Genomic DNA, 20,927 nt, shown 5'->3' with positions numbered 1-20,927 from the left:
ACAACAGCAGGTATTTATAGGTTCCCATTCAGTCAGTCACGTTTGACGTTACGTCGATACTGATGCAATGGGGTCTCGCTAGGGAGCCCAATCACCTCCAAGGATACAAAACAAGCCAATGGAAATTGGCCTGTGAGATTTACATGCCGGGCCCCTCCCCCGGCATCCGGGTATAAACAGGGCCGGCATACTCACCTTCATTCATACTTTTGCTTCAGAGCCGATCAGGTGGTGAACCTGCAAGCACTGCCCCTGGAGGAGGCAGACCCAGCCCTTGCGACTCCACTCACACCCTCGACTTCGGGATGCACTGTCTCCCGAGTTGGGCCATAGTGCTCCATGCTGCACCCCTGTGGGTACTTCTGTTGTCCGGATGGTTCCACTCGTACGGAGCTTGGGGGCGTGGCTACGCCTTCCCAACCCATCCCGTTGGCTCATTCGGACAATCAGACTCGGCTACGCAATTTAGTTCACAAAGCGTCCCCCCAGGTTCAGCGCCGTTCTGTTCAACTCGGTGACAGGTCCCAACGCCTCTGTCCTGCGGGCGGAGATTGCGGTTCTTTTGGCAAAGGACGCAATAGAGCCTGTCCCTCAAGCCGAGATGGAGTCTGGGTTTTACAGCCCTTACTTCATAGTACCCAAGAAAGGTGGGGGTTACGACCAATCCTGGATCTGTGTGTCTTGAATCGGGCCCTTCACAAGCTCCCGTTCAAGATGCTCACAGTGAAACACATTCTCACGTGCGTCTTTACCAAAGTCGCAGAGGGGGCCCTTGCCCCGCTCAGGGAAGTGGGTGTTCGCATTCTCAACTACCTCGATGACTGGCTCATTCTGGCCCAGTCCCGAGAGCAGTTGTGCAAACACAGGGACCTGGTGCTCAGTCACCTCAGCCAGTTGGGGCTTCGGGTCAACTGGGAGAAGAGCAAGCTCTGCCCCGTGCAGAGCATCTCTTTTCTCGGTGTGGAGCTGGATTCGGTCAACATGACAGCACGTCTCACCAACGAGCGTGCACAGTTGGTGCTGAACTGCCTGAACTCATTCTCGCGGAAAACAGCAGTCCCACTTCTCGGGAATCCGCCCATTGCCAGTTGTTTTATTCACTTACCGAGGGGACCCTCAGCACGGATGCACTGGCACACAGCTGGCCCCGGGGCCTACGCAAATATGTGTTTCCCCCAGTGAGCCTCCTTGCTCACTCAGGGGCAGGGCACCATATGGCACCTGCGTCCCGATCTGTGGAACCTCCACGTGTGGTTCCTGGATGGGACGCGGCAGACTTGAGTGGCCTACCGTCCGCGGTAGTCGACACCATCACTTCGGCCAGAGCCCCCTCTACGAGGCGCGCCTATGCCATGAAGTGGAGTCTGGTCATTGAGTGGTGTTCCTCCCACCGGGAGGACCCCCGGGAATGCCCTGTCGGTGTTGTGCTTTCCTTCCTTCAAGAGGGTTTGGAATGGAGGCTGTCCCCTTCCACCCTGAGGCCTCGCCTCATTCCCTCCTGGGACCTCTCTGTTGCCCTCTCGGGCCTCCGGAGAGCTCCCTTCGAGCCCCTTGAGTCAGCCGAGCTGAAACATCTGTCTCTCAAGACAGTGCTCCTGACCGCGCTCGCCTCCTTCAAGAGGGTTGGGGACCTGCAAGCATTTTCGGTCAGCGTTTCGTGCCTGGAATTCGGGCCGGACTACTCTCACAGGATCTTGAGACCCCGGCCTGGATATGTGCCCAAGGTTCCCACCACTCCCTTCAGGGACCAGGTGGTGAACCTGCAAGCACTGCCCCTGGAGGAGGCAGACCCAGCCCTTGCGCTGCTGTGTCCCGTTCGTGCTCTGCGCGTTTACGTGGACCGCACGCAGAGCTTCAGAAGCTTTGAGCAGCTCTTTGTCTGTTTTAGAGGTCAGCAGAGGGGAAAGGCTGTCTCCAAACAGAAGTTGGCCCACTGGATAGTGGATGCCATCGCCTTGGCGTACCAGTCCCTAGGCGAACCGTGCCCCCTCGGGTTGCGAGCTCACTCCACTCGGGGTGTTACTTCATCTTGGGCATTGGCGCACGGCACCTCTGTTGCAGACATTTGCAGAGCTGCAGGCTGGGCGACACCGAATACATTTGCGAGGTATTTTAACCTCCGAGTGGAACCGGTGTCCACCCGTGTGCCTTCTACTCGTAGATAGCCGTGGGTGTTCGCTTGCTGTGCCATTTACCTCGGGAGAGGGAATGCGAGCACTTGTTCCGCTCCTCAGAAGGCGAACCCTGTGGAGTTCCTCCTGCATCCTGCGGCAGCCAGACGCGGCGGAGGCGTCCAGCACCAGGTCCAGTATTCATGTGTATGCCCAGTTGGTCTGCCCTTGTACTGGGCTAGATGCCCATATGATGTGATTCCCCTCGGGTAATCCCATATGTGTTTGTCCACGGTAAGGTTTCCCTGACGGTAAACCCATGTCTTCCCTGGGCGGCTTCGCTTTGCCCCGTCTCTGATTGCTAGTCATTCCTCCCGGAAGGTAGGACCTACATCAGAGATCTTCCATATGCGCTACTGTTCTCAGACCAGTCCATATGTGTCTTCCACACATTACCTCCCTTCGGGCAGGGTGTGGTCTCCGTAGCTTTCCCCTCCTCGGGGAACGCTTTCCTGGCGTTTTTTGTCGTTGCTGGAAAACGGGGGATTGAGTTCCGAAGCACTCTTCCCCGTGGGTAAGGAACAGCAGCTTCGACCTCTCCACGGTAATGTCCTGTCCTCTCCATCCCACTGGTATGGAAGACATTCCTGGGCTTACTCTAGGCGCTGGAGGGTTGCAAGTATGGGCCGCACTTGCATTGGCATGCTACAGCCTGCCAGCATCTGCCTCCCTAACACTCGTAACGTGGTTCAGTTGCTATGGCGCTTTCCATGGGACCCCATTACGTCAGTATCGACATAACGTTGAATGTGACTGACTGAATGGGAACGTCTAGGTTACTAGTGTAACCCCCGTTCCCAGAAGGAGGGAACGGAGACGTTATGTTCCCCTGCCATAGCTTTGAGTCATGCTGAGCGGCCAGATACCTATCTCGGCTCCTCAGCAAAAATATGAATGAAGGTGAGTATGCCAGCCCTATTTATACCCGGATGCCGGGGGAGGGGCCCGGCATGTAAATCTCACAGGCCAATTCCCATTGGCTTGTTTTGTATCCTTGGAGGTGATTGGGCTCCCTGGCGAGACCCCATTACGTCAGTAATGGGAACAAGGGTTACACTAGTAACCTAGACGTTGCTATCACTTTAAAGGATTAGTTCACTTTTAAATAAACTTTTCCTGATAATTTACTCACCCCCATGTCATCCAAGATGTTCATGTCTTTCTTTCTTCAGTCGAAAAGAAATTAAAGTTTTTGATGAAAACATTCCAGGATTATTCTCCATATAGTAGACTTCACTGGGCACCAAACAGTTGAAGGTCAAAATTAGTTTCACTGCAGCTTCAAATTGTTCAACACGATCCCAGATGAGAAATAAGGGTCTTATCTAGTGAAACCATCACTCATTTTCTGAAAAAAATTGAAAATTATATTCTTACGTTTTATTTTTTTTATTTTTTTATTTTTTTATTCATTGAAAATAAAGTGTCTAAAATAGAAGCAGACACATTTAAGAGAAGAACATCATTACATTCAGTAAATAATCATGACTTTCTCAGTAAAAGATGAACACACATGTTCTCTCTCATAAAGACACAATATCAGCTCAACTTCTGCATTCAGTCGAGTGAAAGTTACTGAGGTCAAACCACAATATTTATTATGAATTGAAATGGTCAAACCTCACCATCTGCAGCATTCATCCATACAGAGAAAAGAAACGCAGTAAACCGAGTAAATTTCATCTTGTTCTGTTGCTCTTCTAATCATGAAACACTGCTGAGGTGAAGGGTCTGTGTTGAGGGAAGTCTTCTTCAGTTGATTGTGCAATAGATTATTCTCTTCAGAAACATTTTGTGCTACTGGTTGAAACTTATGTCTCAGCAATCACTACATTAAACGTTCTAAATGTATTTTTATAAATGCATAGGACCATAAAATGTTCATCAAATCTTTATACTAGATCTGAATGAAATAAAACAATGTCCTATCGATGTTTTTATATTCCCTCGCTCACCCTGTTCACACAGACATCATTCGTTGTTTGTTCCTGTTCTCTTACCCTCAGTGGCGGTCTTTTGTATTGCAGTTTTAGTTGTGATCAAGTTTGCTGTAGGTTCTGCTTTCTATAGAGATGCACATTTAGGACCGCACATGCGCATTAGCTTGATCCAGGCTGCAAAATACCCTCATTTTTGTCATGATTCGAGTGTTTAGAAACAAAATTTATGAAACAGTTGTTGTCAGATTTCATTGGTGATTTCAGATATTAAATTTAATCAAAAGCTTGGCAAACAGCTTTGGAGAATGTGATGTTTCCCCATTCAAAGAGATATGAGCTGCACTTGCATGACAGAGAGGCGTTTCGAAGATGTACACTTCCTGGTAAAGAACAAAATCAGCACTTCTGCAGCAGAGTAAGTGTATCTGAGGCCAGAACACACTGATTCTCTGAAGAACTTTCACCTGATTCTCCAACACACAGAATCACAGTAAACAGAGCGATCTTCATCGTGTTTCACACTTCTGATGGAGGAAGTCTTGACTGGGATTAAGGTTGAGTGAGGTTCAGATGTGCTGCATGCACTGCTATGAAAAACTGCTGGAAATGCAGAAAACACCACAAGTCAACTTATAGATTAGCTGGTTTACTGCAATATGTGGTGTTAAAAACATTGAGAACTTCCACTTTTTCTTTGCCAAACACTGAACTCAACTATCATCAGTCGACTGGTACAGTGTGACTCTTTCTTGTTGAGCATTTCTTGTTGTTTCATCAACATTTGATGATATTCCTCCAGACTGCACTAGTTTTCTTTCTGAAAGAGTTTCATAGGCACCAATAATGCCAATATTGGCAATAATCAGGTCTAATAAAATGTTTGCATGATGATCAAACATCAGCGTAGTGAAAGTAATATGCCAATCTCTGACTCAATGTGATTGTGATTGTTTACTTATCACAGCAGCAGGCCTGTAAACCACAGTATTGCATTATAAGCATGTAAGCAGTGTTATTGGATACGAGTTATTGCAGCATGAATCTTCGTCTTAAAGCATAAATCAGCATCTAAATAGAAAACTAAAGAGATGGAGAGAAAACACTGTGACTCAGGAAATAGAAAGATTTTATTGGTGTTTCTAGTTCTTTTACTGAATACGTTTACATCACCAATAATGTCATATTTCCATCAGTTAGTCATTTTACTCTTATTCCTTTACTTAAGTGTATGTGTTTCACACAGGTTCATAACTGTTCATATTTAGTGTAGCTCCTTAATTATTTAAAAGAGCTGGATACATAGTACACTTCCTTTATGTACTGAAAGAGCTCTGTTTCCACTGCCATCACCTCATTCAGTTATTAGACTTACAGTCATTCAGTCATCTGGTGTTATCAGTGTATAAGCCTTAAAAATCTGTGCTAACTGTTCAAACAGAAGAAGTTTTAAGGCTGTTTGATACAAAAGTATTGAACTGGTTCCTTCTTTAAACAAAAGTATTCATTGTTGTTTGTATATGGATGATTTATTTGTGATGACGAAGACTCCTCTGATAACCCGTCCAGCTGAAGTGTGTCTGTAGTTTCAGCAGATCTCACTCGATTCTGCTCCAGCGCTTTGGTTTTTCTGATGAACTCTCTCTTGTCTGTTTGTTCAGGTGTTCTTCTGTTCAGGTTCTGTATGTAATCCCAGTCTTCTGCCGGTGTTTCTTCAGTCTCATGAATTGCTGCTCTGTTTTCTGTCACTGTTAAGCAGCAGTCTTCAGCTGATGCTGCGACTGTAAGAAAACCCAAGACTTATAAAGAAACATTTCACAAAAACATTGTTTTTGCATGCCAGTCTAAGCCTACACATTCTGTCATGAAACAGCATATTATAAACTTGTCCATAATAATAATAATAATAATAATAAATCCAACAAACCCTCTAGCTCTGTTTCTTTGAATGTTGTCTGAGGCGGTGTTGTGATTCCCATATCCACCTCTGATATAGTCCGGCTGTTCTCTGGATCTGTTGTGGTTTGAACACTGCAAGTGGAAATATTACACTGTATTTCACCAGATATATCAGCAGTTATATATAACGGAGTGAGTATAGCATTAGCAGTGACCCAGAATTCAGTACAACTAAGTATCTTCTGCAATATTTAAAACTCTATATTGTGAAATTGTGATTTGTGAACGTAAACAGCTCTGATGGAACATGTTGGTTTATCGTGAACATAATAATGCAATACATTATTATCTGGTATTCTGTTGTCTGTCACTGTTTACAGCACCTTAATGGAGGTTCAAGAAGCACTTCAGTAACTCAACTATAGTCATCTCCACTGAAATGAAGGTTTTACGAGTTATTTCAAGACAACAGTGTTGGTTTTAAGTGTTCATTATGATTAAAATTATTAAAACTCACGTGATAGTGAAGGAACTCTTTCCATCCACATCACTTGATGCTTTATTAGCTGTAGCTGAGATTGATTTTGTTTCTCTTGTGCTGGTCTCAGTCTCTGTCTGTGTTGTTGTGATTGTTGTGACTGTAGTTGGTGTAGCTGTGGTGGTCTCTGTAGATGTTGTTTCTCTGTTAGTTGTACTTGAAGATGTGGTCTGATCTGTGTCTTGCCCAGGTGTTTCTGTTAGTAATGCAGCTGGTCCACCTGTCCCACATTTTGTTGTACTTGTAAAGCACATAGTTTCTTTGTAAGGTTCCTTGTTCTTTCTACAAGACACACCTTTTATCGCTCTGATAGCCCAACAGTTATTTGGATCTGAACAAATATATTTGCCTTTCTTGGTGAGGAATCTGGACATGACAACAAAACTTTAATGTTTTAGGTTATATCATTTAATTAATCACCAAATCACCAAAAATAAAATAATAATAATAATAATAATCTAACTTTGATATACTATAATAACTCTCATCTTGCCTTACAGCATTGATAGGACATATTGGTGGCCTCTGTACATCATATTTCACAATGTTTTGAACTGGTATTCTGGTGTTTGTCACAGTAAGACAGCAGAGTAGTGGACGATCATCACCTATTGGAGAAGCACATCATTATATTCAGTAAATAATCATGACTTTCTCAGTATAAGATGAACACACATGTTCTCTCTCATAAAGACACAATATCAGCTCAACTTCTGCATTCAGTCGAGTGAAAGTTACTGAGGTCAAACCACAATATTTATTATGAATTGAAATGGTCAAATCTCACCATCTGCAGCGTTCATCCATACAGAGAAAACAAACGCAGTAAACAGAGTAAATTTCATCTTGTTCTCTTCTAATGAAGCTGTGTTGAGGGAGATCTGTCAGAAGAGCATCAGCACATTCAGTTAAAGAACTGCTGCACACACAACAAACAATCTTATATTGTGTTAGAACATTTATGCCAACTGAAATGAAATAAATAAATTCAGTAATTAAAAAAAGTGAAACTAATCTCTCTTATTCACACAAGTAGAGAAACAACTTTCTCAGTTGTTAATGATGCTCTACTACTGTTTTTTCTTTCTTTTTTTTTTCCTTCTTTTTTTTTCTAGAGCAGCATAATAATAGCACTTCCTTCCTATCAGAGCACTGGTGTACAGACTATATGAAGAAAAATACAGAGTCACTGTGTGAGTTTCTGAGAAAAACCAGGTGTGTGGATGGGCTAAATATACTAATATGAAGAAAAAAAAGCCCACAAATTGAGGTGTTTTACATATACATGATTGGGTCTCTTATCAAAATATAAACAAACAAAAACAGCACATTCACACACATTAAAATAATAAGAATAATTTTATTACCATAAAAGGACAACATTTTTGTTTACATCTTTTATTTTTTGTGTGTACACTTTCATGGTTATTGCTGACTCATTATTATAGTGTTTCTACAATTACGGCCATCTCCTGTAACCTAAACCCTCTTATCCATCCACTCATCCATCCATCCATCCACTCATCATCCATCAATCCACTCATCCATCCATCATCCACCCACTCATCATCCATCACTCCATCCACTCATCCATCCATCCATCCACTCATCCATCCATCATCCACCCACTCATCATCCATCACTCCATCCATCCATCCATCCATCCACTCATCCATCCACTCATCCATTCATCCATCCGCAGTAAAGACTATCAGTCAGTCAGTGCACATCAGTGATTAAATCCCTCCTCTTCTACACCAAGTGAAACTAAACTGAGCACAATCTCTGTCTGAGCAGAATACTTCTTCAAAACATATATACATATTTGCATATTACATAATTTATTTATTTGTGATTAATCAACCAGTTTATATTTTTGCTGCCAGGAATTATGAAAGGGTTTGTTTATTAAAGTAAAGCAAATATAAGCATCAACATTAACATTCATTAGGGAATTTTCATACAGACCTAACAAGCTAACAGAATCTTTTGCTTCTACTTTATGAGAAATACATAGAATTGATTTGGTTAAAATAATAATAATAATAATAATAATAATAATAATAATAATAATAATAATGCAAGCCTGTGGTAAACATAACTTGAGCATACTTTGATGTTTTGTTCTACAACTGAAATGACACACCCATTATGTTCATTTTTGAGAACATTAATTGGTAATGTGTAACTAGATGAGACAGCTTGGGTTGGGTTGTGTACGCTGTACAACAAAACCTTAAAGTACAGGCTTTATTTTACTCATAAACTGAAAAAGGGCATCATAAAACCTCATAGGAAAATATTGAAGGAATCAGCGGAGAATTAGACTTCCAGGATCTGACATCATATATCATGTAATTCTGAAAAAAAAAAAAGTCAAAGTCAAATGACAGACAACATTATATTGTTTTAGCAGTTTTTTCCCGTCTTGTTCTTTCCTTTTACACCGTCTCTTTCTGATCTCTTTTCTTTGGGACCCTTATGGGCTTTTGTGATTGTCTTTGACTTTTCTTTTTTACACTTTTGTCTTGGTTTTACTCTATTCCACCTTCTTTTCAATGGCAGCTCAGTTGTTGTGACAGGATCTGTCCGTCCTCTGCTCCCGTCGGCCGATGCTCCTTCTGCAGGTACAGGATCCTGCTCTCTCCTTTTATCCACCTCCCGCATGGCCCTCTGTGTCCAGTTACTGTCAGGATCAGAACAGAGACTTTTCCCAGATACAGTCTGGATCCTGGAAAAAGGAGGATGTTTTATTATTAGTGCTCATTCTTTGCTGATTCATCTCTTTTGCTTCTCATTTTATGTTAACATCATATTAAAAAGATGTCCAGGGGCTTTAAAACTGCAGTTTATTTATTTGGGTTACACTTAATTTTGATTGTCCATTTTAGACATTCAATTAACTATAAGTATATTTTGCAACTACATGTCAACTAACTCTCATTAGAGTAATAGTAAACATTAGGTTATGGTTTGGATTAGTAGAATAAAGTAACTGCAAAGTTACTTATAGGTTATAAATAAAGTATTAGCAAAATTAAAGTGTTAGCAGATATTAAGCATACAGTCTACTAATACACCCTAAAACTGCTGGGTGAAAAAAACCCAGTGATTGGGTTGTTTAACCCAGCGAAAGGGTTGTTTTAAGTCTGTGATTGTGTTTTAACCCAGCGAAAGGGTTGTTTTAACCCTGCGATTGGGTTGTTTTAACTCAGTGATTGGGTTGTTTTAACCCAGCGAAAGGGTTGTTTTAACCCTGCGATTGGGTTGTTTTAACCTAGCGAAAAGGTTGTTTTAACCCAGCGAAAGGGTTGTTTTTAACCCAGTGATTGGGTTGTTTTAACACAGCGAAAGGGTTGTTTTAACCCTGCGATTGGGTTATTTTAACCCAGTGATTGGGTTGTTTTAACTCAGTGATTGGGTTGTTTTAACCCAGCGAAAGGGTTGTTTAACCCTGCGATTGGGTTGTTTTAACCTAGCGAAAAGGTTGTTTTAACCCAGTGATTGGGTTGTTTTAACTCAGTGATTGGGTTGTTTTAACCCAGAGAAAGGGTTGTTTTAAGTCTGTGATTGGGTTGTTTTAACCCAGCGAAAGGGTTGTTTTAACCCTGCGATTGGGTTGTTTTAACCCAGTGATTGGGTTGTTTTAACTCAGCGATTGGGTTGTTTTAACCTAGCGAAAAGGTTGTTTTAACCCAGCAAAAGGGTTGTTTTAACCCAGCAAAAGGGTTGTTTTAAGTCTGAGATTGGGTTGTTTTAACCCAGTGAAAGGGATGTTTTAACCCAGCGAAAGGGTTGTTTTAACCCAGCGAAAGGGTTGTTTTAACCCTGCAAATGGGTTGTTTTTAACCCAGTGATTGGGTTGTTTTAACCCAGCAATTGGGTTGTTTTTAACCCAGTGATTGGGTTGTCTTAACCCAGCGAAAGGGTTGTTTTAACTCTGTGATTGGGTTGTTTTAACCCAACGAAAGGGTTGTTTTAACCCAGCGAATGGAATGTTTTAGTCCAGCGAAAGAGTTGTTTTAACCCTGCGATTGGATTGTTGTAACCCAGTGATTGGGTTGTTTTAACTCAGTGATTGGGTTGTTTTAACCCTGCGATTGGGTTGTTTTAACCCATTGATTGGGTTGTTTTAACCCTGCGATTTGGTTGTTTTAACCCAGTGATTGGGTTTTTTTAACCTAGCGAAAAGGTTGTTTTAACTCAGCGAAAGGGTTGTTTTAACCCTGCAAATGGGTTGTTTTAACCCAGCGAAAGGGTTGTTTTAACCCAGCGATTGGGTTGTTTTTAACCAAGTGATTGGGTTGTTTTAACCCAGCGATTGGGTTGATTTAACTCTGTGATTGGGTTGTTTTAACCCAGCGAAAGGGTTGTTTTAACCCTGCAATTGGGTTGTTTTAACCCAGTGATTGGGTTTTTTTAACTCAGTGATTGGGTTGTTTTAACCCAGCGAAAGGGTTGTTTTAACCCAGTGATTGGGTTGTTTTAACTCAGTGATTGGGTTGTTTTAACCCAGCGAAAGGGTTGTTTTAACCCTTCGATTGGGTTCTTTTAACCCTGCGATTGGGTTGTTTTAACCCTGCGAATGGGTTGTTTTAACCCAGGGATTGGGTTGTTTTAACCTAGCCAAAAGGTTGTTTTAACCCAGCGAAAGGGTTGTTTTAACCCTGCAAATGGGTTGTTTTAACCCAGTGATTGGGTTGTTTTAACTCAGTGATTGGGTTGTTTTAACCCAGCAAAAGGGTTGTTTTAACCCAGCGATTGGGTTGTTTTTAACCCAGTGATTGGGTTGTTTTAACCCAGCGATTGGGTTGTTTTTAACCCAGTGATTGGGTTGTTTTAAACCAGTGATTGGGTTGTTTTAACCCAGCGAAAGGGTTGATTTAACTCTGTGATTGGTATGTTTTAACTCAGTGATTGAGTTGTTTTAACCCAGCGAAAGGGTTGTTTTAACCCTGCAATTGGGTTGTTTTAACCCAGTGATTGGGTTGTTTTAACTCAGTGATTGGGTTGTTTTAACCCAGCGAAAGGGTCATTTTAACCCAGCGATTGGGTTGTTTTTAACCCAGAGATTGGGTTGTTTTTAACCCAGTGATTGGGTTGTTTTAACCCAGCGAAAAGGTTGTTTTAACCCAGCGATTGGGTTGTTTTTAACCCAGTGATTGGGTTATTTTAACCCAGCGAAAGGATTGTTTTAACTCTGTGATTGGGTTGTTTTAACTCAGTGAGTGTGTTGTTTTAACCCAGCGAAAGGGTTGTTTTAACCAAGTGATTGGGTTGTTTTAACCAAGAGAAAGGGTTGTTTTAACCGAGTGATTGGGTTGTTTTAACCCAGCGAAAGGGTTGTTTTAACCCTGCGATTGGGTTGTTTTAACCCATTGATTGGGTTGTTTTAACCCTGCGATTGGATTGTTTTAACCCAGTGATTGGGTTGTTTTAACCTAGCGAAAAGGTTGTTTTAAGCCAGCAAAAGGGTTGTTTTAACCCTGCAAATGGATTGTTTTAACCCAGTGATTGGGTTGTTTTAACTCAGTGATTGGGTTGTTTTAACCCAGCAAAAGGGTTGTTTTAACCCAGCGATTGGGTTGTTTTTAACCCAGTGATTGGGTTGTTTTAACCCAGTGATTGGGTTGTTTTAACCCAGCGAAAGGGTTGTTTTAACCCAGCGATTGGGTTGTTTTTTACCCAGTGATTGGGTTGTTTTAACCCAGCGAAAGGGTTGATTTAACTCTGTGATTGGGTTGTTTTAACCCAGTGATTGGGTTGTTTAAACTCAGTGATTGGGTTGTTTTAACCCAGCGAAAGGGTTGTTTTAACCCTGCGATTGGGTTGTTTTAACCCTGCGATTGGGTTGTTTTAACCCATTGATTGGGTTGTTTTAACCCTGCGATTGGGTTGTTTTAACCTAGCGAAAAGGTTGTTTTAACCCAGCGAAAGGGTTGTTTTAACCCTGCGATTGGATTGTTGTAACCCAGTGATTGGGTTGTTTTAACTCAGTCATTGTGTTGTTTTAACCCAGTGATTGGGTTGTTTTAACCCAGTGATTGGGTTGTTTTTAACTCAGTGATTGGGTTGTTTTAACCCTGCGATTGGGTTGTTTTAACCCATTGATTGGGTTGTTTTAACCCTGCGATTTGGTTGTTTTAACCCAGTGATTGGGTTTTTTTAACCTAGCGAAAAGGTTGTTTTAACTCAGCGAAAGGGTTGTTTTAACCCTGCAAATGGGTTGTTTTAACCCAGCGAAAGGGTTGTTTTAACCCAGCGATTGGGTTGTTTTTAACCAAGTGATTGGGTTGTTTTAACCCAGCGATTGGGTTGATTTAACTCTGTGATTGGGTTGTTTTAACCCAGCGAAAGGGTTGTTTTAACCCTGCAATTGGGTTGTTTTAACCCAGTGATTGGGTTTTTTTAACTCAGTGATTGGGTTGTTTTAACCCAGCGAAAGGGTTGTTTTAACCCAGTGATTGGGTTGTTTTAACTCAGTGATTGGGTTGTTTTAACCCAGTGATTGGGTTGTTTTAACCCAGCGATTGGGTTGTTTTTAACCCAGTGATTGGGTTGTTTTAAACCAGTGATTGGGTTGTTTTAACCCAGCGAAAGGGTTGATTTAACTCTGTGATTGGTATGTTTTAACTCAGTGATTGAGTTGTTTTAACCCAGCGAAAGGGTTGTTTTAACCCTGCAATTGGGTTGTTTTAACCCAGTGATTGGGTTGTTTTAACCCAGTGATTGGGTTGTTTTAACTCAGTGATTGGGTTGTTTTAACCCAGCGAAAGGGTCATTTTAACCCAGCGATTGGGTTGTTTTTAACCCAGAGATTGGGTTGTTTTTAACCCAGTGATTGGGTTGTTTTAACCCAGCGAAAAGGTTGTTTTAACCCAGCGATTGGGTTGTTTTTAACCCAGTGATTGGGTTATTTTTAACCCAGCGAAAGGGTTGTTTTAACCAAGTGATTGGGTTGTTTTAACCAAGAGAAAGGGTTGTTTTAACCGAGTGATTGGGTTGTTTTAACCCAGCGAAAGGGTTGTTTTAACCCTGCGATTGGGTTGTTTTAACCCATTGATTGGGTTGTTTTAACCCTGCGATTGGATTGTTTTAACCCAGTGATTGGGTTGTTTTAACCTAGCGAAAAGGTTGTTTTAAGCCAGCAAAAGGGTTGTTTTAACCCTGCAAATGGATTGTTTTAACCCAGTGATTGGGTTGTTTTAACTCAGTGATTGGGTTGTTTTAACCCAGCAAAAGGGTTGTTTTAACCCAGCGATTGGGTTGTTTTTAACCCAGTGATTGGGTTGTTTTTAACCCAGTGATTGGGTTGTTTTAACCCAGTGATTGGGTTGTTTTAACCCAGCGAAAGGGTTGTTTTAACCCAGCGATTGGGTTGTTTTTTACCCAGTGATTGGGTTGTTTTAACCCAGCGAAAGGGTTGATTTAACTCTGTGATTGGGTTGTTTTAACTCAGTGATTGGGTTGTTTTAACCCAGCGAAAGGGTTGTTTTAACCCTGCGATTGGGTTGTTTTAACCCATTGATTGGGTTGTTTTAACCCTGCGATTGGGTTGTTTTAACCTAGCGAAAAGGTTGTTTTAACCCAGCGAAAGGGTTGTTTTAACCCTGCAAATGGGTTGTTTTAACCCAGTGATTGGGTTGTTTTAACCCAGCAAAAGGGTTGTTTTAACCCAGCAAAAGGGTTGTTTTAACCCAGCGAAAGGGTTGTTTTAACCCAGCGATTGGGTTGTTTTTAACCCAGTGATTGGGTTGTTTTAACCCAGCGAAAGGGTTGATTTAACTCTTTGATTGGGTTGTTTTAACTCAGTGATTGGGTTGTTTTAACCCAGCGAAAGGGTTGTTTTAACCCAGCCATATAGTAATTATTAAACAATAGTTGGGTTTAATAAAACTGCCCAAGTTGGGCAAACATTTAACCCAACCACAGTGTTAAAACAATCCAATCGCTGGGTTTGTCCATTTCCAACCCAACTTGGAATGTTTTTAAACAAGCATTTTTTTTTAGTATACTCTGATAACTTCTATTTGACATGTAGTTGCAAAGTTACTTACTGTGTAGTTACTAGAATGTAAATGAATGTAAAAGAAAGTAAAGTGTAACCTGTATTTGTAGAAGGTCTAGTTTCTCTTGTATCTGTCGTTTACTTACACAACTGCTGTTATGGGACACAGTCCTCTAGTTTGTATCCTGTAGTTCAAAACTTTCTCCAAATGCACTCTTCTGGATCCTAGCTCGAGGCAACAAGTCACCGGAGGTCCATCTGTAGACGGACACAAATTAATCGATACGGTTAATTCATATTTCATACTTCACGTTGACTGAATGTTTCAGTAAAGTTTTCTTTTTTCATTCTCACACATAGCAGCATGAACACAAAACCACTCGGTTCTGTGGCAGAGCTACAGGGTGAAGCTCCAAAACCACATTTGCACAAGCATTATCTTTTCTCTCACTTTATTTCACACCATAGCTCAAGTCATGAAACCTTGTTCACAGAGAGAGAGAAAAAACACTCACTAGCAAACACACCCAAGGACCCTAAAATCGCCCCGAAAACACCAAACTGTGAAAATCAGCATCGTCTTGTTCATGCCGAACTGATCTGACCGTCCTGGACGATAGTATTCATAAACGAGGAGGAAACCGCCTACCTGCTTCACACTTCTGGTGACATGGAAGACATGACTGAGCTGTTATTTATTCACAGACTGGAGTAAAAGCTGTGATAATAATAATCTCCAGTGATAATAATAATCTCCACTGGTCAGAAATAGATGCCCAACCTGAGACTGCAAATCATCATTCATAAAAATGATTAATTAAGTTGGCTTGAAAAAGCCAACTTACTGATCTACTACTTAAGCTTATTATTAAGTTGGCTTGAAAAAGCCAACTTACTGATCTACTACTTAAGCTTATTATTATTATTATTCTTCTTAGACTAAATTTCTAAATGCATCTCCTCCTAGACTGTTCAAGCTACAACCACCAAACTCGGACCAGACCTTCAGACTATTCTGACTTAGTGTGCTATATCTTTTCAGACTGATCAGACTTACGGTTTTCCTAAAAAAGCTGATCAAAACTTGGAAAAATCCCATTGACTTTCATTGACGGAATGTTCAAATGAGCCAAGACTATTCAAACTCCAACTGTCAAAATTCAAATTTTGACAGTTGGAGAGGCTCATCAGACTCCATTAGCTGCCATTCTATGTACTATTTCTAATCCATTGAGACTCATTCAAACTTCCATTCTATCTATTATGTCTTATCTATCTATCTATCTATCTATCTATCTATCAAACTAAATCTATCTATCTATCAAACTAAATCTATCTATCTATCTATCTATCTATCAAACTAAATCTATCTATCTATCTATCAAACTAAATCTATCTATCTATTTCTCTTTCTAATCTATCTATCTATCAAACTAAATCTATCTATCTATCTATCTATTTCTTTTTCTAATCTATATCAAACTAAATCTATCTATTTCTCTTTCTAATCTATCTATCTATCAAACTAAATCTAGCTATTTCTCTATCTATCTATCACTTCTCATCTATCAATCTATCTATCTTCTCATCTATCACTTCTCATCTATCTCTCTTCTCATCTATCACTTCTCATCTATCTCTCTATCTATCATCTATCTATCAACTCATTCAAATTCATAAACTCTATCTATCTATCTATGATCAACTCTCATAGCAACCACCCAAAACAACCTAGCAACCACCCAGAACACCATGGCAACTGCATAGCAACCACACAAATCACCCTGGCATCATCCTAGCAACCAGCCTGGATACAATAGCAACCGCATAGCAACACCATGGCAACCACCCCGAGTACCCTAGCAACCGCATAGCAACACCCTAGCAACCACCCCGAGTACCCTAGCAACCGCATAGCAACACCCTAGCAACCACCCCGAGTACCCTAGCAACCGCATAGCAACACCTAGCAACCACCCCGAGTACCCTAGCAACCGCATAGCAACACCATAGCAACCACCCCGAGTACCCTAGCAACCGCATAGCAACACCCTAGCAACCACCCCGAGTACCCTAGCAACCGCATAGCAACACCTTAGCATCCACCCCGAGTACCATAGCAACCGCATAGCAACACCCTAGCAACCACCCCGAGTATCCTAGCAACCGCATAGCAACACCTTAACAACCACCCGAGTACCCTAGCAACCGCATAGCAACACCCTAGCAACCACCCCGAGTACCCTAGAAACCGCATAGCAACACCTTAGCAACCACCCCGAGTACCCTAGCAACCGCATAGCAACACCGTAGTAACCAAACAGAGTACCCTAGCAACCATTTTGCAAAATCTATATCTCTGCATCAGAACATCGTACAGACATGGGGGTTGGTTTATATTGTCAAGCAGCCTTTGGAGTATCATCATTGGTAGCTGGCAAGTCAATTCCTAGCAACCAAACAGTACCCTAGTAACCGTTTTGCAAAATCTGTATCTCTGCATCAGAACATCGTCCAGACATGGGGGTTGGTTTATATTGTCAAGCAGCCTTTGGAGTATCATCATTGGTAGCTGGCAAGTCAATTCCTAGCAACCAAACAGTACCCTAGTAACCGTTTTGCAAAATCTGTATCTCTGCATCAGAACATCGTCCAGACATGGGGGTTGGTTTATATTGTCAAGCAGCCTTTGGAGTATCATCATTGGTAGCTGGCAAGTCAATTCCTAGCAACCAAACAGTACCCTAGTAACCGTTTTGCAAAATCTGTATCTCTGCATCAGAACATCGTCCAGACATGGGGGTTGGTTTATATTGTCAAGCAGCCTTTGGAGTATCATCATTGGTAGCTGGCAAGTCAATTCCTAGCAACCAAACAGTACCCTAGTAACCGTTTTGCAAAATCTGTATCTCTGCATCAGAACATCGTCCAGACATGGGGGTTGGTTTATATTGTCAAGCAGCCTTTGGAGTATCATCATTGGTAGCTGCCAAGCCACTCCCTAGCAACCAAACAGAGTACCCTAGCAACCGTTTTGCAAAATCTATATCTCTGCATCAGTACATCGTAGAGACATGGGGGTTGGCTTTTTGACTCATGCTAGCAATCTGGACTTCCAACATGCTAGCAGTGAATGCTAATAGTGATTAGCTAAGTGCTAAAGTGGGCTAAGAACATGCTAATAACTCTATAAAAACTCCATAGTATCCATCTGTGACTATCTATCTATCTAATAAAACTTAAACTTTCAAACTTCAAACTTTTAAAACTTCTCAAACTTTCTGGCTATGCTTTTTCAAGCCAACTTAAAGTTTGTCCTCAAACTTTTTTATCTAGTTATTATTATTCTTCTTAGACTAAATTTCTAAATGCATCTCCTCCTAGACTGTTCAAGCTACAACCACCAAACTCGGACCAGACCTTCAGACTATTCTGACTTAGTGTGCTATATCTTTTCAGACTGATCAGACTTACGGTTTTCCTAAAAAAGCTGATCAAAACTTGGAAAAATCCCATTGACTTTCATTGACGGAATGTTCAAATGAGCCAAGACTATTCAAACTCCAACTGTCAAAATTCAAATTTTGACAGTTGGAGAGGCTCATCAGACTCCATTAGCTGCCATTCTATGTACTATTTCTAATCCATTGAGACTCATTCAAACTTCCATTCTATCTAATATGTCTTATCTATCTATCTATCTATCTATCTATCTATCTATCTATCTATCTATCTATCTATCTATCTATCTATCTATCAAACTAAATCTATCTATCTATCTATCAAACTAAATCTATCTATCTATCTATCAAACTAAATCTATCTATCTATTTCTCTTTCTAATCTATCTATCTATCAAACTAAATCTATCTATCTATCTATTTCTTTTTCTAATCTATATCAAACTAAATCTATCTATTTCTCTTTCTAATCTATCTATCAAACTAAATCTAGCTATTTCTCTATCTATCTATCACTTCTCATCTATCAATCTATCTATCTTCTCATCTATCACTTCTCATCTATCTCTCTTCTCATCTATCACTTCTCATCTATCTCTCTATCTATCATCTATCTATCAACTCATTCAAATTCATAAACTCTATCTATCTATCTATGATCAACTCTCATAGCAACCACCCAAAACAACCTAGCAACCACCCAAAACAACCTAGCAACCACCCAGAACACCATGGCAACTGCATAGCAACCACACAAATCACCCTGGCATCATCCTAGCAACCAGCCTGGATACAATAGCAACCGCATAGCAACACCATGGCAACCACCCCGAGTACCCTAGCAACCGCATAGCAACACCCTAGCAACCACCCCGAGTACCCTAGCAACCGCATAGCAACACCCTAGCAACCACCCCGAGTACCCTAGCAACCGCATAGCAACACCCTAGCAACCACCCCGAGTACCCTAGCAACCGCATAGCAACACCATAGCAACCACCCCGAGTACCCTAGCAACTGCATAGCAACACCCTAGCAACCACCCCGAGTACCCTAGCAACCGCATAGCAACACCTTAGCATCCACCCCGAGTACCATAGCAACCGCATAGCAACACCCTAGCAACCACCCCGAGTATCCTAGCAACCGCATAGCAACACCTTAACAACCACCCGAGTACCCTAGCAACCGCATAGCAACACCCTAGCAACCACCCCGAGTACCCTAGCAACCGCATAGCAACACCTTAGCAACCACCCCGAGTACCCTAGCAACTGCATAGCAACACCATAGCAACCAAACAGAGTGCCCTAGCAACCAATTTGCAAAATCTATATCTCTGCATCAGAACATCGTACAGACATGGGGGTTGGTTTATATTGTCAAGCAGCCTTTGGAGTATCATCACTGGTAGCTGCCAAGTCACTCCCTAGCAACCAAACAGTACCCTAGTAACCATTTTGCAAAATCTGTATCTCTGCATCAGAACATCTTCCAGACATGGGGGTTGGTTTATATTGTCAAGCAGCCTTTGGAGTATCATCACTGGTAGCTGCCAAGCCACTCCCTAGCAACCAAACAGAGTACCCTAGCAACCGTTTTGCAAAATCTATATCTCTGCATCAGTACATCGTAGAGACATGGCGGTTGGCTCTTTTGACTCATGCTAGCAATCTGGACTTCAACATGCTAGCAGTGAATAGCTACATGCTAATAGTGATTAGCTAAGTGCTAAAGTGGGCTAAGAACATGCTAATAACTCTATAAAAACTCCATAGTATCCATCTGTGACAATTACCAATCTATCTATCTATCTATCTATCTATCTATCTATCTATCTATCTATCTATCTAATAAAACTTAAACTTTCAAACTTCAAACTTTTAAAACTTCTTCAAACTTTCTGGCTATGCTTTTTCAAGCCAACTTAAAGTTTGTCCTCAAACTTTTTTATCTAGTTTATGGGTTGTTGCTTCATCCTCATTTCATTGGCGTTTAATGTTTTTCTCTGTCAAAGTCAATGATTTTGTATGTTTCAATGGACTATTTCTTCTTCTGGTTAGGCTTTAATAAGTCACATTTGCTCCACGAAATCCAGTCATTTTAATATCGGGAGCGAATTTGCCATGTTGACCAACAGAAAGCTGCTTCTTTTGAAAGTGACTGCATGAGCTGTCTACACTATTGACAGTAGACAATGAACCTCTTTTCCTGCAAAATTTCACTAATGTTATGGCACCTACAGACTAATCTCTGTGTACTCTTAAAAATTAAGATCCCAAAAGGGGGGTTATGTAGCGATGCCATACAAGAACCACTTTGGGTTTCCCAAAAAACCTTTCAATGAACAGTTCTTAAAATAACCATTTTTGTCGAGGATGTGTTCACACTTGTCAATTCTCTTAGATCTTTTGGTCCGGAACCAATATATATTTATTTCTGGTTCACTTAGCATTCACACTGTCATTCTTAAGGCCGAACCTAAAGACACACACAAAACAGAACTTAATGAACATCAAAAATAATGCTGTTTTGGCTAAATGTGTGTACATATGATGGTACATTGACCATCTGAGAACTCCTGAAGAGTTTATAAAATGTGTAGGAGTCAAAACATCAGCAGGAATCCCTTCGTCACACACAAACAAAGATCTGCTGCGAGGAGGCAGCGTTTCCGACGCATGTACTGAACTGTGATGGGCGATGTAGCTCCGATGATGAGAAAAACAGGTGTGCTCGAGCATTCTGTCCTTTTTAGGGTCGCATCTTGTGACATCACTTCCTGTTTTTGGTTAGTTTGGGTGTCTTTGGTCCGTGTTGTGTTCATATTTTACTCAAACCACACCAGAGTTTGAAGAACATTTTAATAATCTAAAGAACCTTTTCCACTATAAAGAACCTTTTTTAAGGTTT

The sequence above is a fragment of the Chanodichthys erythropterus genome, chromosome 16 (assembly GCF_024489055.1).
Source record: "Chanodichthys erythropterus isolate Z2021 chromosome 16, ASM2448905v1, whole genome shotgun sequence".
Classification (NCBI taxonomy): domain Eukaryota; kingdom Metazoa; phylum Chordata; class Actinopteri; order Cypriniformes; family Xenocyprididae; genus Chanodichthys; species Chanodichthys erythropterus.
This window is presented reverse-complemented; position numbering follows the sequence as displayed.